This window comes from Hemiscyllium ocellatum, chromosome 19 (assembly GCF_020745735.1).
Source record: "Hemiscyllium ocellatum isolate sHemOce1 chromosome 19, sHemOce1.pat.X.cur, whole genome shotgun sequence".
Lineage (NCBI taxonomy): Eukaryota > Metazoa > Chordata > Chondrichthyes > Orectolobiformes > Hemiscylliidae > Hemiscyllium > Hemiscyllium ocellatum.
In genome coordinates this window covers 67,546,754-67,574,699 of record NC_083419.1, presented here as the reverse complement: position 1 = coordinate 67,574,699, position 27,946 = coordinate 67,546,754, and the positions used below count along the sequence as shown (strand labels likewise).

Sequence of the window (27,946 nt, the reverse complement as noted above, 5' to 3'; positions counted from 1 at the left end):
AATTGTCTCTTTGTAACTGTCATGGGCATATGTTTAAGAGCCAGCAGCAATTCCAGAGGTTCTTCTCCTACTGTAGCATGTCTCTGTAGCTCAGTGGGCTAGTTTGGGATACAGAGAACTGCCTACAGCATGGGTTCAACTTCTACACCAGCTGAGGTCACAATGAAAGACTCTCCTTCTGAACCTCTCCCCTTAGCTGAGGTGTGCTGATCCTCAGGTTAAACTCTCTCTAACGAGAGGGAAGCCCTATAGTGTGGAAAGACTGGCAAGTTTACTTTATCTTGTCACTTTAGGTATCAGTGTAGCTTTTTAGGGAAGTATACTCAATTTTCTTGTGACAGGACTGCATTCACTTCCAAACCACTAGCATCAATTGTGCTACCTTGAAAGGTTTGTGAAATTTGATAAAACCTGATTTGGTTCAGTGATCAAAGGTATTTCTCAAAGATGGTTGGCATTCCCCTGACTTCACAATCTTGTCACTCTTGTACAATCTATCAGTGGAACAGATTTACTGCTGAAATTTGGTACAAACTTGTGATAGAACCATGCATCAGCAAAAACCTCATTACTTCAGGTTTAGTTTTAGGAGTAGGGAATTTAACTAATGCTTATAAGTTTGCTGTTCTTGGGTAGCACTAGTCCTTTCCTTACTATATCACCCCATTATAATTGGACCTTTGCATATTCACTTTTGACAAGATTTATCACCAAAGCAACTAATTCTAAATTCCTAAATGAAGCTTCTATTTGGTTTAGTGTCACAGTATACAAGGTAAACTACACAGTTGGGAACAATGGCTAGCACTTGATTCATCAGTCTCTGGAAAGTTGCTGGAGCACTTTTCAGTCTGGATGGCATCACTTGGCATGAGAAAAGATCATCTGGTGTGACAAAAGCTGATGCATAGGTGATAAATGAATTATGAGCATTCTTGTAACAAATTTACAAGGTACGAAATCTAGCATTATCAAACCTGTAAATATTGTTTTTTCCAATAGGTAGGAATCTGGTTTTATTAGTGCATTGATCTTTCTGTAGTCGATGCAGAATCTGGTTCAACCATCACACTCAGGCACTAACACCACTGGAAAACTCCAACTGCTTTTACTGGATTCAATTTGGTGGTTTCCCAACATGTGTTGGATTTCTGCTTTCCCTCTGGGCCTGTTTCTCTGGATGAAGCATTGAGGGTACTGTTTTATTGGACAGGATTTTCCTATATTCATACGATATAAAGCTAAAGATGTACATCTGGGTTTGTCCCTGTGGACTCTTTTAAATTGGGTGAGTAACTTTGTTAGACCTTTTTGTTTTTTTTTAGATTAGACTTTTTTTTAGATTAGACTTACAGTGTGGAAACAGGCCCTTCGGCCCAACAAGTCCACACCGACCCGCCGAAGCGCAACCCACCCATACCCCTACATTTACCCCTTACCTAACACTACGGGCAATTTAGCTTAGCCAATTCACCTGACCCGCACATCTTTGGACTGTGGGAGGAAACCGGAGCACCCGGAGGAAACCCACGCAGACACGGGGAGAACGTGCAAACTCCACACAGTCAGTCGCCTGAGTCGGGAATTGAACCCGGGTCTACAGGCGCTGTGAGGCAGCAGTGCTAACCACTGTGCCACCGTGTTGCCCGTTGTTCTTCTGCCTCTAAACATGAAAGTGTATTGCATAACATTCCTAGCATTTCAGCATTAGCAAACCCAATAGTAAGTGGTTCAATTTAGGAATTTTTAGGACTCCTCTACCTTCTCTGGGCTATTCCCTATATTCTCTGTCATCCTTGCTACCTTACACATGGGTACTGTTTGTCACTGTTTATGGGAGGAGGATAAATGCCTTAACATATTGATATGAAACAGCTGATTCTTTTTCTGAGTATTTGGGTGTCAATGAGACAATTCACTTCACAATTGCCCTGTATGGACTTCTGAGCCAAACTTTAATGATTCACTATGTAAAGACAACAATATTAATGATTCACTATGTAAAGACAACAATATTAATGCCTCATCCCCAGTTGAAATGGTTGGGATTTGGCCATGCTTGTCAGTCCTGCGTTTTGTGATTGTTTATGATGCTGGAAAGTGAATTCTTGAGCTGCTCCCAGAATGTGGAGAAGACTTGCAATTACAATCGCCAACCCACTTCTGCGCAGTGTGGCACCCCTATCAGTGATATTAAATTCTGCTCAGCGAAAATGACTGAAAGCTGCTTTCTGCTTTTATTGTGAAATTTACACATAACATTTGTTCATTTTGAACAGGAACTGAAGGTAATGTGTCAGCGACTGGCAAAAGGCTACCTTTTACAGTCCAATCAATCTTTCCCGCATGAAATCATTGGCGGGCAGTGCTTTGTAAATGATTGATTATGAACATTGTAGCAACCTCCATGAATATGCACAGCATTAAGTTTGGTCCATTTGACGCAGTGGCTGCTGTTGCCAATTCTCTTTTTAAAACACAAAGCCTTACATGTCCCTCTCCTGACAAAAAGGTCACTGTCTAAAATATTGGCTGAGATTGTTCCATGTGCTTGGCAGAATTGGGGCAGGTTGGCACCTTTCTCAAGTGAGAAAGCCCATCAGGTCAAGTCTCAATCTCCTTCTCCTATATTTCTTTTCCTTTTACCCAGTCACTTTTTGATCCACCACTTGATGATGAGACTGGTTTTTCATCTCCTTGAATACCTCCAATTTATACTTTCTCTTTCTTTAACCCCTTTGGAAGACAAATGGTGTCATAAACCATTGTCAGTGACTGTCTTGTTCCAGTGACTCTCAATATCATTATTGGTTTACAGTCTTGATTTGATACATAAGGAAATATGCCCCCCTTTTGAGATAAAATACTCAGATTGTCCAGAAATCTGATTCTCCTTGTTAACTACTTGAAAAACAAATACTGGTGACTATCTTGAGTCAACTCTGCCTTCCTAGTACATTCTAAGGAAACAGATTCTCTTTCTTCCACACTACAATTTTAATATTTATGACCTTTCCTGAATCTTCTAAAGATTTCTTAGACATTCTGATGCCTGCAATCAATCTCCCATTTAACTTCCAGAAATTCACATACAAATAGGATAGTTAAGAAGGTGTTTAGCTTGCCTTCATTGCTCAGAATTTTGAGTTTAGGAGTTGGGACGTTATTGTTGAGGTTGTGCCGGACATTGATGAGGCCTCTTCTGGAGTACAGTGTCCAGTTCTGGTCACACTGTTATAGGAAGGATATGATTAAGCTGGAGAGGATTTAGAAAAGATTTACCACCATTTTGCTGGGAATGGAGAGTTTGAGTTATGAGGAAAGGGTGGAGAGGCTAGGACTTCTTTCACTGGAACTTAAGATGTTGAGGGGTGACTTTATAGAGGTCTATAAAATCATGTGGGGTATAGATAAGGTGAATGGCAGTTGTCTTTTCCCTAGGGTGAGGATTTCAAGAGTAGAGGCATATTTTTAAGGTGAGAGGAGAAAGATTAGAAAAGGAAATGAGGGCAACAGAGAGTGGTTCATGTCTGGAATGAACTTCTAGAGGAAGTGGTGGATGTGGATACAGTTACAACTTTTAAAAGAAATTTAGATAAGTTCATGAATAAGAAATGGTTGAAGGGATATGGGTGAAGCACAGGCAGGTGGCACTAGTTTAGTTTAGGATTATGCACAACATGGACTAGTTGGACTGAAGAATCTGATTCCATGCTGTATGACTCTGAATCTAAATGACTTTGGTATATCTAGTCTTATTACACTAGAAGCATGTTAACTTCTTTATAATGCTTTTTGATTCCAGACTTTCTAGGCTTTTACTTTGACATCCTCCTATTTATTCCCTAACATTAGTACCTCTTTCATCCCCCTTTGCCTCTAGTTTCCCAACTTGAGTTTCAAGTGTTTTGGAAAGCATTTCATCTTTCCCTGTTTAACCTTTACCTCATTTTTCATTTCCCTCTCTATAACTGTCCACTAATACAAGTCTTTTCAGTCCACTTTCTCCCTAAGTCATTTTTTCATTTCTAACTGTATCTGAGAGAGTTCCAGCATTAATATTTGAATTCTGGGTTTCCTTTCTTTGAATTCTCTATCTTGGATAATCACTTGAAACAGGGTAAAAAATGAGGTCTGCAGATGCTGGAGATCTGCCTAACCTGCTGTGCTCTAATCACTTGAAACAATTGAAACATCTCAACCTTATGAGAACTCACTTTTACTTCAATCTTCAATTAAACTCTCCAAGTCTATCTTAAGTCAAAGATTTTAAATAATCCAGTTATATGTTTCACCAGAATCCCCTGAGCAATTTTAGAATTCCATATAATAAGCTTTTCCACAATAAAGCTTTTATTTTTGCCCATAACCATCACATACTCATTATTTTAAAAAGAAAGGTACAGATCTCTTTTAAATCTAGCACTGCTGCCTCACAGCGCCAGAGACCCAGGTTCAATTCCCACCTGAGGCGACTCTCTGTGTGAAGTTTGCATATTCTCCCCGTGTCTGCGTGGGTTTCCTCTGGGTGCTCTGGTTTCCTCCCACAATCCAAAAATGTGTAGGTTAGGTGTATTGGCCATGCTAAATTGCCCGTAGTGTTAGGTGAAGGGGTAAATGTAGGGGAATGGGTCTGGGTGGGTTGCGCTTTGGCAGGTCGGTGTGGACTTGTTGGGACGAAGGGCCTGTTTCCACACTGTAAGTAATCTAATCTAATCCAATCCTTGCAAAGTTCAAGGCAGGAGCAGTTCCACTTTGTCCTAAATGCAAAACCGAAGTTGGTACTCTCACGCACTGTCTGTGGACGTGCCATAAGATCCGCAGGTATTGGGACAGAGTAGCAAATGCCTTGCCAAAGATTTTGAGTACAGAGATTGGATTGGACCTAGTGTCTCTACTCTTGGGCTCCCCGAATTTCCCCTCTTTGGATGTACACGGGAGGAAATTATTCACTATCTTTTCCTTTTGTGTGAGGAAAAATATTTTAGTGAATTGGGTATCCGAAGGTCCCCCAGGACTTTCAAACTGGCACAGGACAACCATGGAATATATCCCCCTTGACTTCCTTATGAATATGGTGCACCAAAAAATGAAATTATTTTATAGAACATGGCAGCCCTTTTTGAATTATACTGACAAATATTGCCCAGGGCCTCTGTTTAGCCCTGGTAATGGTTCTGGTTGGTTCGGGGGGCCCTAGGAGGAGGAATCCCAGATAAATACGGGTTTTGTTATGACTTGAAAGAAATCTATTTTGAGTATGTATTTAGTTATTTATTCACCTATTTGTTTATTGTTAGTAATGTATGATATCCTATTTTATGTTCTGGTTGTTTGTAGAATAGATTAGTAGTTAGCTTTTTTTAAAAAATTCATTTTGGTGTTGTTATATTGTGAAGTGGAATATACTAGTTTGTATTATGTTTTGTAAGAAAATCTTTAAAATCTTCTTTGTCAATAAAAATATCTATAAGAAAAATCTAATGAATTCCAAATCTGCCAAGACCCCTAAATGTTATGATCCCAGTTGACAGTATTACTGGACAAGTCAGTGCCCAGGCTGAAATCTCAATAGTTTTTAAAATTAGTTTTAATGCAATCTTTTACATAAACATAAGCACATGATGTTGTTGATTTGGTTTCAGCAGTAAAACAGAACTTTATTACACAAACAAAATTAAAATAAAATAAACTATTTGGCTGTAATATGGGTTTACAGCTTTTGAAACACGTGGTAATATTCGCAATTCGCAAAAGTCATAACAGCATGACTTTATAGTATTCAACCACCAGAGAATTACACAGAGATTTGACTTAGCTGTGATTACAGTTCCCCAGTTTGAAGACTATGATTGCCTCTTCCTTCATACAACTGGGTGTAGACTTTCTCAGTTTCAAATAATATCTTCAGAGTTTTAGCCAAACACTTCTGGTTTGAAACGCTAGCACTAAGCTCCTTATCTTGAGGCGAGGAGTGTGCAGGAAGTGATTTCAGCTGCAGCTTCTGATTTGCCATATGGAACACTTGGAACTGTGAATGGACTCACTATGTAGCATCCATGAAGCTGAGAATGTTGTGTATAGCCAGTTTAGCAAATTGCTCACAAAACCAGTAAGGGCTACACAGACAAAGAAGAATTATTGGAAATTATAATGAATGGAAGAACCCTTAGGAGTATTGATATACAGGGGGATCTGGGTGTGCAGGTCCACAGATGACCACGGTGCAGGTAGATAAGGTAGTAAAAAAGACCTATGGCATGCTTGCCTTCATTGGAAGGAGCATCAAGTATAAGATGTCATGCTGCAGCTTTGTAGAACTTTAGTTAGTCCACACTTGGCTTGGAAAGGGTGGACGCTAGGAAATTGTTTCCATTAGGCGAGGAGACTAGGGCCCATGGACACAGCTTTAAAATTAGAAGGGGTCAATTCAGAACAGAAATGCGGAGACATTTCTTCAGCCAGAGAGTGGTGGGCCTGTGGATTTCATTGCCGCGGAGTGCAGTGGAGGCCGGGATGCTAAATGTCTTCAAAGCAGAGATTGATAAATTCTTGATGTCACAAGGAATTAAGGGCTACGGGGAGAATGTGGGTAAGTGGAGTTGAAATGCCCATCAGCCATGATTGAATGGCGGAGTGGACTCAATGGGCCGAATGGCCTTACTTCCACTCCTATGTCTTATGGTCTTATGGTCTTAGATTATTACGTACTGTTCTGATCACCACACTACCAGAAGGCTGTGGATGCTTTGGAGACTATACATAAAAGGTCTCCCAGGATGTTGCCTGGTATGGGGGATTTCAACTATGAAGAAAGGTTGGATAGGCTGGGTTTGTTTTCACTGGAATGCAGGAGGTTGAGAAGGGACCTGATAAAAGTTTATAAGATTGCGAATGGCCTGGATAGAGTGGAATGTATGAGGCTTTTTCCCAGACTGGATGGGTCAATTACTAAGGGCAACATGTTCAAGGTGCCGGTGGGGGAAATTGAAAAGAGATGTGAAAGGCAAGTTTTTCACACAAAAGAATGGGAAGTGCCTGGAATGCACTGTCAGTGGAGGTGGTGGAAACAGACACAATAGCAGCATTCAGGAAGTATCTGGACTAGGAAGGGAATAGAGGGATATGGATACTGTAAGTGAAGGCAGTTTTAATATGGAAGGTCAAAATATGTTGGCGCAGGCTTGAAGGGCAAAAGGGCCCATTCTTGTTCTGTATTGCTCTTTGTTCTAGTTGGGTGACCACCAGGAAGATGAGAAGTGTGAGCAAGAAGTACAGGAATCCTCTGGCCATTCCCCTCTCAAAGGTACCGTTTAGATACTGTTGGGGGGATGGCCTATCAGGGGAAAACAAGCAGCAGCCACCAAATCACTGACATCATAACTGGCACAGCAGAGTGGATGAAAATGTTGGCGAGCTGTAGTGATAGGGGATTCTATAGTCAGGGGCACAGATAGGCAATTCTGTGGCTGTGAGCGAGATTCCAGGATGGTGTGTTGCCTCCCTGGTGCCAGAGTCAAGTATGTCCTTGAGCAGGCACAGGATATTCTGAAGGGGGTGGGTGAGCATCCAGAGGTTGTGGACCATATTGATACCAACAACGTTGTTGGAAAGAGAGATGAGGTCCTGCAAAGGAAGTTCAGAGAGTTAGGTGGGAAGTTACAAATCAGAACCTCTAGGGTTGTACTTTTGGAGTTAGGCTAGGAATAGGAAGATAGTACAGTTAAATATAGGGCTAAAGAGCTGGTATAGGAGGGAGGGCTTCAGGTATATGGATCATTCGGATATCTTCTGGGGCAAGTGGGACCTGTACAAGAAGACGGGTTGCACCTAAAGTGCAGGGGCACCGATATCCTGGCAGGGAGTTTTACTAATGTCATTCGGGAAAGTTTGAACTAGTGTTGGGGATGGGAACCAGAGCTGTAAGTCAGTAAGTAAAATGACTGAAGAGGAGTCAGAGACTAAGGCTAGTAAGGTTAAGAGAAAGAACAGACAGCTGGGAGGTCACTGAACATGGCAGTAACTGAAAAATGAAGATCTTATATGAACAATGCCTCCTCCAGCATAGACAAGGAAGGCACATCCCTCCATCACCTACTAACAGGCTGGTGAAGTGCTTCAAGAGAGGCATGTTATGCTTAAAATTGACGGATGGATGATGTGAAACATGCAGGATTGGGATTAGCATTAAAATAGCAGTGAGAGTAGAAAGGAGAGCGTGTATCTAAAGATGAGGTGATGGCTTGGTAGCTTAGTGGTTAGTACAGTTTTTCACAACGCCAGGGACCTGGGATCGATTCCAGCCTTGGGTGACTGGGTAAAGTTTGCATGTTCTCCCTGGGTCTGCATGGGTTTCTTCCGAGTGCTACGGTTTCCTCTCACAGTTCAAAGATGTGCAGGTTAGGTGGCTTAGTCATGGCAAATGTAAGGTTGCAGGAATAGGGTAAGGTTGGATGTTATTTCAAGGATCAGTGCAGACTCAATGGGCTGAATGGCCTCTTTCCGTACTGTAGGGATTCTATGATGGGGTAAAGTATGGGTACAGGAATTGTAGGAGAGTGCAGAGAGATACAAGGGGAGTCTTATGAATAGTCGGACTGAAGATGGTGTACCTTTAAGGTGAATAAATTGGGGTGAGGGGCAAAATTCATATTTGAGACCTCTGGTGAGGTCTAAGAATTATTTGGTCGCTATAATCACATACTGGCAGTGAAGTTCTGAGTTTAATGCCCATCATCACTTGGCATTAGTGTTCCTTGGAGGAGTCTGCCTCTCTAATGGACACAGGAACTATCTTCTCTTACTGATAATCCCTACCTGAGCCTCCACAATACATCTGACAACCTAAATGCCCTTTAGGTAAGATCCCCTGCTTTTAAAGGGGGCTGTCTGTCTATCTTGCATCTATAAAACTCAATTTTGTCAGCCCACTCTTGAAACAGGCTTAAAACCTGTAAATAGCACAGTTTGACCACCTATTTGATGAACAGGTAGTGCCAATTTCACAGAGCCCCATGACATTCAGATTGATCTAATTTCTAGGCTAATATGTCTGCATGTGCAAAATAATTAATGATTACAGAATACATGATTAATCTGACACTTCCTGCTTCTTCTACACATCCGGCTGGGCACCTCTGCAACCTTGCCCTGTTGCTTCCTTCCCCATTAATTGTACACGGCATTCCCTACAGATACTGAACACTATCACCTGGAAGCGTTAGCATCCGGAGAAGGCTGTCCTTGTTCAATCAATGGCCAAGTTTATTTTTAGCATCCAGGTTTAGTGATGAAGGTGATGATGGTTTAACGCTTAAGAAGGGGCTTTTCCTGTGGATAATCCCATCAATTATGTGGTTAATAATGAGCTACTTTGCCAATAACCAGTGTAGGCTTATTTTTAATGAAATTTTGTTCATGTTTTTCAGAACCCCATTGTTCTGGTTCTCAAGTTTAACTGCACAGAAACTGACCTTGTTAATCAGTTATATATTTAACTGCTCAGTTATTTATGGCACCTGACTTTTTGGTCTCTTACGTAAGGGATCCTGCTGAGTTTACCTGGTCAGTTATGTATCAGACTTGAAATTTAGCTAGTGTATGGCCTGACTTTATCTGGTCAGTTTGATCTAGGTATTAGGTTTCTCTGGTCTGTAGATCTCAGACCCTGAGTTTACCTGGTCAGTAGGTAAAGGGGTCTGTGTTTACCTGCTCATTAAATGAAGGACTCTCATTTTACCTAGTCAGTATGTGTGGGATCCTGAATTTACCAGGTCTAAAGTTATTCAACTCTGTGTGTACTTGGTCAACAGTTCATAGATTCATTGAGACTCTTGAGTTTACTTGTCCAGTAGATTCAGATATTGAGATTACCTAGTTACAGGACTTAGCTGGTATTTGGAGATGCACACTGAGTTTAACTGGTGGCGAGTTTTGGACCCTCGGTTTCACTGGTGACTAGGTAATGGACCTTAGGTTTAGCTGATCAGTAGGTTTTGGGAACCCTGGGTTTTGGTTGTCAGTGTGTAGTGGACTCTGGGTTTAGCTGGTCAGTGGTTAGTAGATTCTGGGTTTAGCTGGTCAGTGGGGAGTGAACTCTGGGTTTAGTTGGTCAGTGGGTAGCAGATTCTGGGTTTAGCTGGTCAGTGGGTAGTAGACTCTCGGTTTAGCTGGTCAGAGGGTAATGGACCCTGCGTTTAGCTGGTCAGTGGGTGGTGGAAGCAAGGTTAAAAAAATAAATAGAATAGTACAGCACAGTACAGGCCTTTTGGTTCGTTGCTGTTGTGCTGGCCTTTATCCTACTCTAAGATCAAACTAACCACATTGCCTACATTGTGCTATCATCTATGTGTCTATCCAAGAATCACTTAAATGTCCCTAATGGAACTGACTCTACTGCCACTGCATTAACGAACCTATCTTTGACATTTCCCTAAACCTTACTCCAATCATCTTAAAATTATGCCCCCTCATGATAGCCAATTCTGTCCTGGTAAAATGTCTCTGGCTATCCACTCTATCTATGTATCTCATCATCTTGTACACCTCTATGAAGTCACCTCTCATCCTTCTTCGCTCCAATGAGAAAAGCCCTAGCTCCCTCAACCTTTCTGCATAAGACATACTCTCCAATCCAGGCAGCATCCTGGTAAATCTCCTCTGCACCCTCTCTAAACCTTCATGTGGTCTAACCAGGGCTTTATAAAGCTGCAGCATAACCTCGCCACTCTTAAACTCAATCCCCCTGCTAATGAAAGCCAACACACCATATGCTTTCTTAACAACCCTATCAACTTGGGTGGCAACTTGGAGGGATCTATGGACATGGACCCCAAGATCTCTCTGTTCTTCCACATTGTCAAGAATCCTGCCTTTAACCCTGTAATCTTACCTTCCAAAATGATTCACTTCGCACTTTTCCAGGTTGAACTTCATCTGCCACTGATCAACCCAGCTCTGCATCCTGTCAATGTCCCATTGCAACCTACAACAGCCCTCCACACTATCCTTCATGTCATTGACAAACTTATTAACCCAGCCTTTCACTTCCTCATCTAAGTCATTTATAAAAATCACAGATTTATATGTCCCAGTACAGATATCTGTAGAACACCACTGGTCACCGAGCTCCAGGCTGAATACTTGCCATCAACTATCACCCTCTGTCTTCTATGGGCCAGCCAATTCTGTATCCAGATATCAGGTTTCCCTGTATCCCATGGCTCCTTACTTTCTGAATGAGCCTACCATGGGGAACCTTATCATGGTTTAGCTGGTTAGACTGTCTCAGTGAAGCCTGGTCAGTGTGTTTCAGATTCTGGGTTTAGCTGGTCAGTGAATAGTGGACCCTGCATTTCGGTAGTTAATGAGTAGTGGGCCCTGGGTTTAACTGGTTATGGGATGTGGATTCTGGATTTAGCTGATCATTGGGCTTTGATTAGAGTCCAAGATGGCAGTAGCAGACTACACCCAGTAAGCCCCAACACCGTCACTCAATTGGAGATTAACTGTCTGCTCAGAGTGAGAGTTTCTGTGATGACTTTTCATGTTGGTGAAGAGACTGACAGGTCTTTAGGTCTAGGTCGTCCAATAGGGGAGCGAGTTAAAAAGAGATTTGTTCCGTTTTCTTTCCTTTTCTGCCTCTGTTCTGCCTTGTCACAAAGGTTTGTGAGACACAGCAAGATGGAACTCAATGAGCAAGTCATCTCCATTGAGGATAATTGGAAGCAGGCTCCTCTCATTCTTCACTGGCAAGGTTGCTGTGCTTCACCGAGATAGTCAGAGTGTTTTGTAGTGCTTGCTTTGTCTTCCCCAGGAGTAATGGCTATTTGAGGAAACAGAAATCAGTGAGGGAGACACTTTACACTCAAATCTGGACAGTGTCCAGAACATCAGAGATGGTTTTGCTGAAGGTTTGCCTCAACCTAGTAGAAGGATACTAGAGTTTGTTTGATGGTTCATACATTAATGCTGACGGATGTTGCAAAGGCATTGCTGTACCTCCTACAGTAGGAGCATTGCCAAACCATCTCAGTGCAGTGAATTACAGGGAGGACCATAATGTGAGTACACTCCAGAGATGGTTGGATACTATTGACAGCGGATGAGAAGGCAAGTTTTTAAGAGGATGTTCAAATGAGGACTGGATGTTTGGACTGTTCAAATCCAATTTTTACTTATGCTCGCAAACAACTCTTCAACAACAGTAGTGCATTATGTAGTACTTTGGACATAGTAAAACATCACAGGGCACTTCAGAGGGTCACTGCCAAACAGAACTTAACACATAGCCACTTCGGGAGATGTTAGGAAAGATGATCAGCAGGTTTATTGGAGGATGGGTTTTGAGGAGCATCTTGAAGGTGGAAAGTGAGGACGAGTGTTTGGGAGGTTAGCCAGAGCTCCCCCTCCAGGCAGCTAAACAACTGTCAATGGCAGAGCAAGCAAAATTGGGGTTGAACAAGATGCCGGCTTTGGAGGATTGTATTAATCTTGGACATTTGTGGAACAGGAAGAGATTATCAAGCTAAACAAAGCTGAGGGAATGGCGCGTTTTGAATCCAGAGATGTGAATTCGAAATCTGAGCAACTCTTACTGCTGCTGAGTGCATGTTTTCTCTTAGGATTTAATGTTTAGTTTGAGGAGCTGCCTCTACTCTGCCTTGTCACAAAGGTGTTTGTGAGACACAGCAAGATGGAACTCAATGAGCAAGTCATCTCCATTGAGAATAATTGGAAGCAGGCTCCTCTTATTCTTCACTGGCGAGGTTGCTGTGCTTCACCGAGACAGTCAGAGTGTTTTGTAGTGCTTGCTCTGTCTTCCCCAGGAGTAATGGCTATTTGAGGAAACAGAACCCAGTGAGGGAGACACTTTACACACAGTAAAATGGCAGAGAAACTCAGCAAGTCTGGCAGCATCTGTGGAGAGAGAATGGGAGCTAGTGTTTCAAGTCTGATTCAACTCTTCCAAACTGCAAGGGGTTGGAAAATTTTGTTATGAGGGTGCCTCCTGGAAAATCTGACAAGTTATTTCACTCAGATTCCACACTATATGAACCAAAATAAGTGCCTGAGTCAATCGCTACAATTATACTTCACAGTTGGAGGTAAAGCAAGAAACAATTGTGTCCTATGCACTGTGGATAGCTGTTACTGTGTTCTGTGGGTGCAGTTTGACTTTAGTTCAGGAACATTTCGCTTGTGGTACTGAACAACGTGCTGGATTTTATTGAATCACGAACAAACTATTACTGCAATCCTGTGTTTAACTTCTTGTGGCATCTGCTCCAGGAGGGATTTTATTCTGTATCTAACCCCATGCTGTCCCTGTCCTGTGTTTGATGGGGTCAGTGTAGAGGAAGCTTTATTCTGTATCTAACCCTGTACTGTCCATGCTTGGTGTGTTTGATGGGCACAGTGCAGAGAGATTCTTATTCTGCATCTAAAGGCATACTGTTCCTGTCCTTGAAATGGTTGATGGGGACAGTGTGGAGGAAGCTTTGCTCTGTACCTAACCCTGTGCTATCCCTGTCCTGGGAGTGTTTGATGAAGGCAATGTAAAGAGAGTTTTACTCTGTATCTAACCCTGTACTGTCCCTCTCCTGGGAGTATTTGTTGGGAACAGTGTAGAGGGAGCTTTACTCTGTATCTAACCCTGCACTGTCCCTGTTTGGGAGTGTTTGATGGGCAAAGTGTAGAGAGAGTTTTATTCTGTATCTAACCCTGTGCTGCCCCTCTCCTGGAGTATTTGATAGGGACAGTGTAGAAAGAGTTTGACTCTGTATCTAACCCTGTGCTGTCCCTGTTTGGGAGTGTTTGATGGGCACAGTGTAGAGAGAACGTTACTCTGTACCGAACTCTGTGCTGTCCCTGCTCTGGTAGCATTTGATGAGGACAATGCGGCGGGGGCTTGACTGTGTTTTGTTCAGGTAGTTGAAGAGATTTTCCACCCTGCTCTGGATTCTGAGATCGAGGGTGTGTCCTTTATCCGGTGAGTGGTGGTGAGCTGTTTTTCTTTTTCCGAAAGAAGCTTCAAAAGAAATTCATGGTTGACTTGACAAAGTGTTCTTTTCAGGCAGCCTTCAGCTTAACAATCTTACCAGCTGCTCCTTCTCTGTTAGAAAGAGCTCCCGCGAGATACTATTCACAATGAGCAGCATCAGTGCTTTCTATGTTGGCAGTTTGAAAATCAAAACAGAAATTGTTTACTAAGAATGCATTTCTTTCTCTGAGCTTATTTTCCAAATGATTTACGCCCAACAGTAAGATTTATTTGAATAATTGCATTTCTCCAATAGGTTACTATCCCCTTCAGTCACAATGCAGTTGACTGTGAATTCGATAAATGCTTCTTTCTTTTGAGCTATCTTTGTAACCTCTGCAAATATTAAAAATAGAAACTGCACTCAGCTGCTGGACTCACATTATCTCCATGCTGTTGGGTATGTACAAACACGGATTGTATCGTTCCTTGCCCTTAAAATAATCTTAACCACACCACACCCACACGACGACACTCAATCGCCCTCTCTGGGAGTTTCCCCGGTTCCATAAACGTTCAACATAGTTCATGCTCACAAACCCTCACACCACATACCCAGTACTTCCCATGTCTGCAGTATCTTCTGAAGCTACCTAACATGGGAATCTCCCTCTGCACTGCTCCTGGCTTCCACAGTCTTCCAAGCCATCCCACAGAGTCATACAACACGGAAACAGACCCTTCCATCCAACTCGTCCGCGCTGACCAGACATTCAGGCAGCACAGTGGCTCATTGGTTAGCACTGCTGCCTCACAGCACCAGGGAACCAGGTTCGATTCCAGCCTCGGGCAACTGTTTGTGTGGAGCTTGCACATTCTCCCCATGTCTGCGTTGGTTTCCTCCCACAGTCCAAAGATGTGCAGGTTAGGTGAACTGGCCATGCTAAATTGCCCATGGTGTTCAGGGATGTGTAGGTTGGGTGCATCAGGGGAAAAGGAAGGGGAATAGGTCTGGGTAGGTTACTCTTCAGAGGGAAAGTGTGGACTTGTTAGGCCGAAGGGCCTGTTTCCACACTGCTGGGATTCTATCTCAATCTGACCTCGACCCATTTGTCCCATATCCTCTGAACACTTCCTATTCATATACCCATTCAGGTTCTTTTTAAAAGTTGTAAATAGTTACACCACCACCACACCCTCCACTACTTGCTCTCACAACTCACTCCATATAAGCACCACCCTCTCCGTGAAAAAAATTGCCTCTCAGGTCATGTTTAGTCTTTCCCCTCTCATTTTAAACCTATGCCGTCTAGCTTTGGACTTGCCCATCCTAGGAAAAGGACCTTGGCTATTCACCATATCCATGCAACACATGATTTTATAAACCACCTATAAGGTCACTCCTCATTCTCCGATGCTCCGAGGTAAAAAAGCCACGGCCTATTCAGCCTCTTCTTAGAGCTCAAGCCCTCCAACCCCAGCAACACCCTTGTAAATCTTTTCAGCACTTTTTCAAGTTTAACAACAACATCATCCCTTTAGCAGGGAGACCAGAATTGAATGCAGCATTTTAAAAGTGGCCTTACCAATGTCCTGTACCGCTGCAATATGATGTCCCAACTCCTATACTCAATGCACTGACCAATAAAGGCAAGCGCATTAAATGCCTTCTTCACCAACCTGTTTACCTCTGACTCCACTTTCAAAAAACTATGAACCTGAACTCCAAGGTCTCTTTGTCTGGTAACATTCCTCATGGCCCTCCCATTAACTCCTGCCCTGATTGCTTACAAAATGCAACATCTCACATACATTCAAATTAAACTCCATCTACCACTCACTTCCTCCCTTTCTCTTTTACCATCTCCCCTGATGATCCTGTCTTTACAGCTAAAGGGATAGGAGGGCTCCTTCCCAAAAACTATATCATCAGAGTTCATAAGCCCTGCATGAGCTCTGCTATGACAGAGTCCTTGATCAAGACAAATCCCATTTTGGAATAGGAGGAATACGTGCTGGGAAGGTGGCATCTGTAGAGAGTAACAAAGTTAATGTTTCAGGTCACTGACCTTCCAGCAGAACTGATGGAGAACTGTATTCTGAAACTATTCATAACACATTGAACATTTTGCAAATGGCATTCATTTATTGTATATGTCTCCCCTTCCTCCTTGGAATACATTCTTTGTCTGGTAGTGAACGGTGGGTTCTTCCATTTACTGTGCGGAGCACCACAGACTTTCTCTCAGCATTGTGATAATTCTACTTCTGGATGTAATTCATGTCAATTACATATTGCCAAATGCAAGATCTCTGTGCCAGACCTATAAAGAAAATGTAAAGAAAGGGACTGATCATTCTACAGCAGTGGACAGGGAATCTCCTCCGAATAACAAAGAACCAATGCCTCAATATCTGCATGATTTGGAGATGCCGGTGTTGGACTGGAGTGTACAAAGTTAAAAATCACACAACAGCAGGTTATAGTCCAATAGGTTTAATTGGAAGCACACTAGCTTTTGGAGCGACGCTCCTTCATCAGGTGATAGTCAGCGTCGCTCTGAAAGCTAGTGTGCTTCCAATTAAACCTGTTGGACTATAACCTGCTGTTGTGTGATTTTTAACAATATCTGCAGGCTCTCTGCTGACCCTCATGAGTAACGCCAAGATCCTCATCTTCATTGGAAATCAAGTAAGATTGGGTTGGGATATCTGGTCGGCATGGATGGGTTGGACCGAACGGTCTGTTTCTATGCTGTACATCTCTATGACTCTATGACTCTAATGCTAACTCCACTGACCTGGGTAACCCTCATTTATCATTTCAGTATATTTCACAGAAGAAGGGTGTAGGTATGGGTGCTTGAGTAGGTCATATTTTCTCGACCTGATTTTTATTTCCATGCGAGTCAATGGGCTCCAGATTGGCGAACAAGGAGCTGCAATCTGCACATTGTTTTCTTCTGATTCCATTTAATCCATTAAGTTCTGTCAGAAATAATTCTTTCCTTGCATAGCTCCCAAGGCATTTTGGAAAGGGTAATAAGTGGCCTCAGTAACTGTGTGATCAGGTGACAGGCATGAATTCTTTATCAGTGTTTTGCATGAAAGACAATACCAACACTGTTTTGACTCACAGTAGCAGCAGTGTGTACCATCTACAAGATGCACTGCTGTAATTAACCAAGGCTCCTTAGAAAGCATTTTTAAATTCTAAAGTCTAGAAGGACAAAGGCACTAGATATATGACAACACCATCACCTCCAAGTTCCCCTCCAAGCCAATCACCATCTTGAGTTGGAAATATATCACGATTACTTGACTGTCGTTGGGTCAATATCCTGGAGTTCTCTCCCTAAGGGTATTGTGGGTCTATCAATGTCACATGGGTTGCAGCGGTTCAAGAAGGCAGCTTACCACCACTTTCTCAAGGGCAACTAGGGATGGACAGCTTGGTTGATCTTGCTGGTGATGCCCACGAATGAATGCAATTATCTTCATAATACAAAATAAATGAGTAGTACTGTCAGGGAGTTTGTTATTCTATCACATTATTTATCAAATTGTCAGTGTTTGTTATATTGTCACAGTATTAATGACTGTTGCAGTATTTATCACATTGTTGCAGGGTTTATTATATAAGCGTGATATTTATCACTTGTCAAAGAATGTATTATTTTGTCACAATCTTTATCACATATTTCAGAATTTGTTACACTGTCTGTTAGTAATTGAGCAGAGGTGGTCAGTAAAGGTGTCATGAAGTTTACGTAAAATATATTGCAATTATTTTTGGACCATAGATTATCTTAAACAAGAGGGGGAATATGGAGGTGAGTTGGTGCAGCAGGGGTATGCTTATTTTGAAAAAGGGTCAGAAAGTCATTCAGAATACCCCAAAATTTTAATGGGAAGATTAGTTCAATTGGGCTTGGAATCACTAGAATTTAGAAAATAAGAGCAGATCCAATTGAAATGCATAAAATGCATAACAGGACAGCCTAGATTCAGGACAGATATTTTCTCATTTAGGGAGTCTGGAACCAGTGGACACAGTCTCAGATTATGGGGTGGAACATTTAGAACTGAGATAAAAGGAACATTTCTTCATCCAGAGGACAATGAACCTGTGGAATTCTCTGCCAGCGAGGCCAAGTCACTGAATATATTCAAGAAAGGGAGAGATACCTTTTTAGATTTTAAAAGTATCAAGGGATTGAGGGAGGATATGGCATTGAGATAGAGGGTCAACCACAATCCAACTGAACAGCAGGGCAGGCTTGAAGGGCTGAATGGCCTAACTGCACTCTTTGGTTCAATGTTTCTGTACATTATTCTGAGAAGTTTGCACACAGAGTAAGATAGAATAATGTTGTAGTAGCTTATCTAGATTTGCAAAAGGCCTTTAAAAAGGTACCACAGTAGATGAATGCATATGGTCAGAGAATCAGGCAGAATGGTTTCCAGTTAGCTTCAAGACAGAAAGCCGTGTGTGAGAGTAAAGGGACAGTTACTTACAGGAGCAAAGAGCGTGTGAGAGTCTAGGACAGTTATTCAGAGTAGCAAAGAATGTGTGAGAGTAAAGGGACCATTACTCACAGGAGCAAAGAGTGTGTGGGAGGAAAGGGCAGTTATGATGCTAAGAGGTCTGAGTAGTCTGGCAGTCATTTACGAGATGTCTTTGATGTAGGGGAGAGTGGCTAGGATTTCTAGACACATTTTGTCTAGTTGTTTGGGTTTGATGCTGAGAAATTGGCAGACTGTGTTCCCAAACAAGCAGACAAAATGTGTCCAGAAACTCTATCCACTCTCCCCTACATCAAAGACATCTCGGAAATGACTGCCAGACTACTCAGACCTCTTGGCGTCATGGTAGCCCACAAACCCACCGACACACTAAACCAGCAGCTAATGAACATGAAAGACCCTATAGAGACAACAAGCAAAACTAATGTCATTTACAAAATACTGTGCAAGAACTGTAACAAACACTACATTGGACAAACAGGCAGAAAACTAGCCACCAGGATACATGAGCATCAACTAGCCACAAAACGACATGACCCTCTCTCACTAGTATCCTTACATACAGATGAGGAAGGACACCACTTCGACTGGGACAATACATCCATCCTAGGACAAGCCAAACAGAGATGCGCACGAGAATTCCTAGAAGCATGGAACTCTATCAACAAACACATTGACTTACACCCCATTTACCACCCCCTGAGAAAAAGAACAGGAAATGACATCACCAACCCAAAGAAATCCAAACAAGAAAATAGAAAGAAGGAATCATCAACAGTGCTTCATCCGGAGGCTCACTGAAGATGTTATCTAGTATGGTGACAAAACATCTGAAAAAGAACCTTCCAGCTTAGCGAGCAAATCTACATCCAGAACCTCAACCTGAGCCACAAATCTACTCAAAACCTGCTAACATTAGCAATTTTGTCTTTGGAATCAAAAATACACTTTCCAAATTTGTACAGGACAGTAAATTAGGAGGTTTGAACAGCAGTCAAACCAAATCAAACAAACGATGAGGCTTCTTATTTCTGGAAGAATGGAATTGGACAATAGGAAAATTATGCCAAGCCTATATTGAACATTAGTTGGAGCATAGTTGTGTTTGCAAAGTGCTAAGTGCAGGTCTGATCACCATAAAATAAAAGGATATAGAGGCACAGGAGAAAGGGCAAAGAAGATGTGGGGGTGTACGTATCAGGAAGGGATAGATATTGAGCTTCTGTTTTCTCTTGAAGTAAAGCTAATGGTAACCTATCTGTGTGTGTCCTTCCCTTGAATTGGTTTGCACAACTCTGCAGCCATGGGATGTTAAAGGCACTAGCTTGTGGATGGCTTGCTCGCAAATCTTCCCTTTAACTCTGCAACTCAGAGGGAGGGTTGGTGCCAGGTATGTCACTCACCAGGACATGTTTGGAAAATGATCAAAAATGTCAGTGGAATATTGGCCTTTATATCTCAAGGATTAGAATATGAGGGAGTTGAAATCATCTCCGAAGGTTATGGTTAGAGTGCTGTGACCACAGCTTTAGGCACCACTGTTGGAGAGTGTTATGCAGGTTTGTCAGAAAAATACCTGGAGTTTAAGGGTACAAACACAAGCACTGATTGCACTGGCTGTAAGAGCAGACAAGATGTTGGAATTCTATGGCAAATAATTCACCTCCTGACTTTCCAAAGCCAGTCCATCATCCACAAGATACAAGTCAGGAGTGTGATGGAATACTCGCCATTTGCCTGAGTGCAGCTCCAACAACACTCAAGAAGCCTGACACCATCCAGGACAAAACAGTCAAATTGATTGGTATCCAATGGACCAATTCACTCCAGTACTGTGATGGCTTTTTGTACTATCTCCAAGCATGAACTGTCATGACTCACCACAGCTCCTCAGACAGCACCTATCAAACCCACGACCACTTCCTTCTAGAAGGACAAGGGCAGCAGATACATGGGAATATCACCACCTGGAAGTTCCCCTCATGCAGGGTGGCATGGTGGCTCAGTGGTTAGCATTGCTGCCTCACAGCACCAGGGACCCAGGTTCGATTCCTGCCTTGGGTGACTGACTGTGTGGAGTTTGCACATTCTCCTAATGTCTGCGTGGGTTTCCTCCCACAATCCAAAGATATGCAGGTTAGGTGAATTGGTCATGCTAAATCGCCTGTTGTCAGGGGTGAATATGGAGAATGGATCTGAGTGGGTTACTCTTCGGAGGGTCAATATGGACTTGTTGGGCTTAAGGGCCTGTTTCTATACTGTTGGGAATCAAATCTAAATCACTCACCATCACAACATGGAAATATATTGGTGTTCCTCCAGAGTTGCTGGATCAATACACTGGAAATCCTCCCTAAGGACATATTCAATATTCTTACACCCTGTGGACAGCAATGGTTCAAGAAAGCAGCTCATCACTACCGTTCAAAAAGCAATTGGGTAGAGGCAAGAAGTAATGCCATATTCCGTGACAGAATTTTTTAGAAACCAGGTTGTGTTCTTTCGAATTTACAGGGATTTGAGGGACATTTCCAAGCTATTAAGGGAACAAATTAGAGATGATTGGAGAAAACTATGTATTTTCACCAGACTGCAAGGTGTGGGAGGCTTGATTTGACAGACAGGAAAAGCTCAAATGTAAGTTTTCAATGCCATTTGTCACAAGAGCATTGTCTTTGCACTTCTCCCCGAGACTACTTCCTGTCCTCTTCTTATCTTGAATACCGGTCAAAGAACTCTGCAGCCTAGGAAGAATTCATTAGCTGGAGTTGCCGAGTGTACACATCCCTTTTCCTTCTTATTTACTGAATGGGAGATCAGGAAGCAGGCAATTTGAAGCTGTTGTCACAGAGCCGATGTGATGGTTGCTAAGCAACAGAATCAGAGAATCAATGTTTGAAAGAAAAATGTCTGTGTTACAGACTGGGAATTAATGAAAGACTCAACAATTGGAAAGCAGTCACATTGAAGCTGATTGTTCAGGAGTATCAATGTAACTCATGGTTACACTAATTGGTTACATTACAGACTGACGAAGTCAGGGAGTGATACTGCCATAGTCACGTTTCTGGGCTCATAACCAAGAGAATATCACTTTTTAAACACAATTATACAGAACAGACTGTTCTGTGTGAAATTGACTTGAAGCTCTTGGATTGTCGAGACTCGTAGAATCCCTATGGTGTACAAAGAGGCCACTTGGCCCATCGAGTCCATGCCAAACCTCGAAAGAGCATCCCACCTCATCCCCCTATTTCCCAAGGCTAATCCACCTAACCTGCACATCCCTGGACACTAAGGTCAATTTAGCATGGCTAATCCGCTTAACCTGCGCACTTCTGGATTGGAGGAAGAAACCGCAGCACCCGGAGGAAACCCACACAGACATGGGGAGAATGTGCAAATTCCACACCGCCAGTCGCCCGAGGGTGGAATTGAGCCTGGGCCCCTAGCACTGTGAGGCAGCAGTGCTCACCACTGACCTAAAGGGAAATTGACTTTGAGAAGGTGATGATGAACTGCCTTCTTGAATTGTTGCAGTCCATGTTCTTGAGGGCACGGTCACCTCTGTGTAACTCCAGTTAAATAATCATGTGATTGACTCTCAGCTGCCTACAGAGGGTCATCAAGCAAGCCACACAATCCACCATCATCTTCTCAGGGGAACTGAGGATGGATTGTTAACACCAGCAGGAGAAAGTGAGGTCTGCAGATGCTGGAGATCAGAGCTGAAAATGTGTTGCTGGAAAAGCGCAGCAGGTCAGGCAGCGTCCAAGGAGCAGGAGATTCGACGTTTCCGGCATAAGCCCTGAAGAATCTCCTGCTCCTTGGATGCTGCCTGACCTGCTGTGCTTTTCCAGCAACACATTGTTAACACCAGCAACCAAGTCAGTGCTGCCCCCATTTCCTGAGGATTAATTTTCAAGAAACAGTATGAGAGACACACAATTCAGGGCAGGATGGAGTCAGGGAAATAGAGAAAGATTCTGGGATTTCCATTCACTGCAGAATATGAGAGATGAGGGGGCTGTCTACAGGAGGTTTGGAAAGCAAAGCAGCTGAGGTAAGAGGGCTAATTGGAAAACTAACCTGCCATGAGAAAGAGCAAATGGATTCATCTGAGGAGTGAGACAGCGAGAGAGGGAAGGAAATGGTGATTGCCCTAGTATCTATTTTTCTAGATTCTGCTGCCTGTCTCACTATTGTGGAGATCATAGATAGTTACTCTGGCGAGACTGAGTGATTCTTTCACTGGCTGCACGGAGACACAAGGAGGTGTTATCACTGAACCAATTGGCCAACTTGCGGGTCCTGCTGTGTGCAAAAGATGGCTTCCAGTCTTACCTCTATAATAGTCACACCTTTATATGGTGGCTGATAGGTGTCAAAAGTTGGTGTTTGTTGGACCTACAAGTGACCTGGCTTGTAACCAGTTCTCCACAGGGATTCAGTCTCTCAGTCACAAATAAGAGTACTTGTGTTTTTCAGTCCTGAAAAGCCAGTTATGTGGTTCATCCTGAGGCTCTGTAGGAGTGCAAGGAAGTCACAATGAGAACCTGGGCTGCTTGGTCAGTACAGATTGGTAGTGTATGAAAGAATCTTTACTATTGGAGGATCAGCCTAACTCTATAAAGATAATGTCTCGATACAGAGAAAAAAATGACTCCATATCTTAAAATGTTAAAAATCACACAACACCAGGTTACAATCCAACGGGCTTATTTGGAAGTACAAGTTTTTGGAGCACTGCTCCTTTGGCTAGGTAAGTGAACTATAACCTGGTGTTGGGTGATTTTTAAGTTTGTCCACCCCAGTCCGACACTGGCCCCCTCCACACCATGAACTCCATATCTAGATCTCGAACCATGGGCTGTTCCTCCAGGAATAATTTGAAACCCATAGGCACAGTTGTACCAAACATATGACTCATCAGGTCTAAATGTTCAACAGAATTCAGCAATATTCAAGTTCTGAATTATAAAACAACAACACGTTTTTAAAAAAACTTTAATTCATATGATTGGCTGTTACTCAACCGTAGCTATCCTTGAGAAGGTAGTGGTGGACTGCGTTCTTGAACCATTACAGTCCATATGCTGTAGATTGACTCACAATGCCCTTAGGGAGGGAATTCCAGGATGTTGACCCAGCGACAGTGAAGAAATGGTGATATATTTTCAAGTCAGGATGGTGAGTGGTTTGGAGGAGAACTTGCTGCCCTCGTCCTTCTAGTTGGAAGTGGTCTGGGTTTATACTGCTCGCTATAAGAATCTTTATCTTCTGGTTCTTGCAATGGCCTAGGAATAACAAGAGTGAAATTCCTCAGAGAGGCAGAATTTTAAGGACAAGGGGATCTTTAATCAGGATGAAGTTGAGGAGTCTCAGGAGGGCCACTGAGCAAGTGAATGAGACCCTCAAAAGTGCTAATTTGTGAGTGGGGCATGGTGTGGGTTAGGATTTTGGCAGCAGAATCTTGGAGCTCAAGTTCAGAAAGAGGATGCGGCCAGGGTGCGTGTTGGAATAGTTGAGTGTGGAAATAATGAAGAGCATGAATATAGATTTTGATGGCAGCTGAGCTGAGGATGGGCAATGTGACAGTGGGTGATGATAGTTCAGTGGTTAGCATAACTGCCTCACAGCGCCAGGGACCCTGGTTCAATTCCAACCTCGGGCAACTGTCTCTATGGAGTTTGCACATTCTCCCTGTGTCTGCGTGGGTTTCCTCCGGGTGCTCCGGTTTCCTTCCACACTCCAAACATGCTCATGTTAGGGTGGATTGGCCAAGCTAAATTACATAAAGTGTGTAAGCTGGATGAATTAGCCATGGGAAATGCAGGGTTACAAGGTGAGGGGTTTGGTCTGGGTGGGATGCTCTTTAGAGGGCTGAGTTGGACTTGATGGGCCAAACGGCCTGTTTCCCCACTGTCTGGTTCTGAGAGGTGAAAATCTGAGGATTGACTTGCCGGACTGGATCTGAGGTGTGGAGCTCGGCTCAGGGACTACAGCATGGTGAGTTTGCAGACTAACTAACTAGCATGGAGAGATTGAGGGAAACAGCAGGGTTCACCAAAACCAGTTTGATCTTTTTGGTAATGATGGGTGGAACAATCACAAAGAAAGCCCACATGCAGTTCAGCATTCACTACACAGGTCTGTCAGACAGGAGCATGGTACCCTGTTTTGTTGTACAGTTCCCTTTTGATTTCTTTCAGGCTAGGGTTTGTTACATTTCTGTGCTTCTGGGCTCAGTCTGAGGAGAATTGTTGGAAGCTTCTAGAATGTATTGGGAGTTTCATCTCTGCTGGGGTGCTGGGTCTACCACAGAGAGGCTAGGCAAGGCAGCCAATGAGAGGCTGCATGTTAATTCAGAAGCTGTGCAGTTTAACAAAAACTAAAGCAATGAATAATTAAAGATTCTTAAATAATTAAACATCACGTTTGTGCTGGTTTGTAACAAAATTCCCCCATTTTTCTTACAGTTCTTTTAAATGCATTTTAATTATTAGTAATGCATCAGTAAGGCTGCTAGTGTGTAATTTGATTTTTTGAGAAAATGTTATTGATTGAATGTATGTGTGTGTGTGTGTGTGTGTGTGTGTGTGTGTGAGAGAGATGAGGGAGTGAGAGTGAATGAGCAAATGCGGTTTATAATGCAGGGTGACGCCAACAGTGTGGGCTCAATTCCTGCACCAGCTGAGGTTAGTATGAAGCCTGAGGACTGGTAACTCTCAGGAGACAGTGAGGACTACAGATGCTGGAGATCAGAGTTGAGAGTGTGGTGCTGGAAAAGCACAACAGGTCAGGCAGCATCCGAGGAGCAGGAGAATCGACATTTCGGGCCGGAGTCCTTTATTGGGAATGAGCTCATTCTTGATGAAGGGCTCTGGCCAGAAATGTTGATTCTTCTGCTCTTCAGATGCTGCCTGACCTGCTGTGCTTTTCTAGTAACACATTCTCGACTGGTGACTCTCAGATTAAGCCGCCACCAGTTGTCTCTCTCCAATGAGGCAGCAGCCCGATTGCTTGGTAGGACTATGGCTACTTTACTTTTCTATATCCTCCTATTTATGATCATTTATGTAAATGTGAGTGTGTGCCTGTACATGTTTGTCTGTGGCATAATATATATGGTGCTTGTGAATGTGAGTGTTATGTGTGGTTATGTATCTATGTGAATGTGTGCATATGTATATGTCTGTGTGTGAATGTGCCTATATCTGTGTGTGTCTATATCTCTGTGTCTGCATTGAAAAGTGTGTGTTTGTGTGTGTGCATTTCTTTGAGTGTGTGTATGTCTGTGTGTGTGTGTGTGTATACATCAGAGATAGTTTGTCTTTATCCGCGTGTATCTGGGTCTGTGATAATATACGTCTTTGTATGTCTATGCAAGCCTGTGCATGGTACTCTGAATACATCTTTGTGGAGTGTGTGTGCAAATAGACGTACGTATGTGTCTTTATGAAGTACTGTAATCATTGTCTTGTACTGTACCTGACTGTACATAATCAGTGCACGCGCAGTCATCTATTAGAATAGGTCCTCCATCTACTTTGTTACTCATTGATTCTTTGAGCATGAGCAGAGGGCAGGCCTGGAATTCCTGTACTACTACGAGTTATCTCTAAGAAAGTAATGGTGGGTTGATGCTGGATTACTACTGACACCATTTCAGAGGGAAGAAATGAGTCAACCAGGTGACTGTGGAATGCAGTCAGGTGCAGGGGGTTGAGACTGAGGAAGGAGATGAAAGTCAAAATCAGCTTTAGTTCAAACACAGGCAAAACATCTGAATTCCAGAGATAAGGTGAGACTGACAGCCCTCAACAGCAAGGCCTTGTTTGACTGAGTGTGGTATCAAAGATCCTTAGCAAAACTGGAATCACTAGGTTTCAGGGGCAAACACTCTGGTGGTTGGTGGCACATAGGAAGATGGGGGCCAGTCATCTCAACTCCAACTGAAGCAGTCCGTGTTCAAATGCAACAAGATCTGGACAATATCCAGGCTTGGGCTGACAAGTGGCAAGTCACATTCACATCACACAAATGCCAGGCAATAACCATCTTTAAAAGAGACTACCTAACCACCGCCCTCTAGCCCTATGGCGTCAATGTGGATTTCACCAGTTTCCTCATTTCCCCTCCCCCCACCATATCCCAGTTCCAACCTTCCAGCTCAGCACTGCCCTCATGACCTGCCCTACCTGCCAATCTTCCTTCCCACCTATCCACTCCACCCTCCTCTCTGACCTATCACCTTCAACTCCACCTCCATTCACCTATTGCACTCTCAGCTACCTTCGCCCCAGTCCCACCCCCCTCCCATAATGACATTCAATGTCATTACCATCACTAAATCCCCCACTATAACTATCCTGAATGTGACCATTGATCAGAAACTGGACTGGACACACCATATAAATACAGTGGCTACAAGAATAGCGACTGGGGATACTGTGGTGAGTAACTCGCCCCCTGACTCCCCAAAGCCTGTCCATCATGTACACGGCACAAGTCAGGAGTGTCAAGATTAGAATGGTGTTGGAAAAGCACAATAGGTCAGGCAGCATCTGAGGAGCGGGAAATTCAATGTTTTGGGCAAAAGCCCTTCATCAGGAATGAGGCTGGGAGCCTTGGGGGTGGAGAGAGAAATAGGAGGGGTGTGGGGCTGGGGCGAAGGTAGCTGAGAGTGCACTAGGTGAATGGAGGTGGGGTTGAAGGTGATAGGTCAGAGAGGAGGGTGGAGCGGATAGGTGGGAAGGAAGATTGGCAGGTAGGACAGGTCATGAGGGCGGTGCTGAGCTGGAAGGTTGGAACTGGGATATGGTGGGGGGAGGGGAAATGAGGAAACTGGTGAAATCCACATTGATGCCATGGGACTGGAGGGCCCTAAGGCAGAAGACGAGGCGTTCTTCCTCCAGGCATCGGTTGCTACGGGAGTGGCAATGAGGAGGCCCAGGACCTGCATGTCCTTGGCGGAGTGGGAGGGGAAGTTAAAGTGTTCAGCCACGGGGCAGTGGGCTTGATTGGTGTGGGTGTCGCAGAGATGTTCCCTAAAGCACTCTATGAGTAGGCATCCTGTCTCCACAACGTAAAGGAGACTGCATCGGGAGCAATGGATACAATAAATGATAATGGTGGATATGCAGGTGAAACTTTGATGGATGTGGAAGACTCCTTTGAGGCCTTGGATGGAGGTGAGGGGGGAGGTGTGGGTGCAGGTTTTGCAATTCCTGCGCTGGAGGGGAAGTTGCCAGGATGGGAGTGTGGGTTGTTGTGAGGTGTGAACCTGACCAGGTAGTCGCGGAGGGAGTGGTCTTTACGGAAAGCAGAAAGGGGTGGGGAGGGAAATATATCCCTAGTGGTTGGGTCCATGTTTAGGTGGCAGAAATGGCAGAGGGTGAAGCGATATATACGGACATTGGCGGGGTAGGGGGGCAG

General features: G+C 43.4%; 1 protein-coding gene across 1 annotated transcript in view; it reads left to right on the top strand.

Annotated features, from left to right (window-relative positions):
- The window catches only part of LOC132824782 (transmembrane protein 178B), a 341,382-nt gene that overhangs the window by 19,424 nt on the left and 294,012 nt on the right, over positions 1-27,946 (top strand). The window lies entirely within an intron of this gene.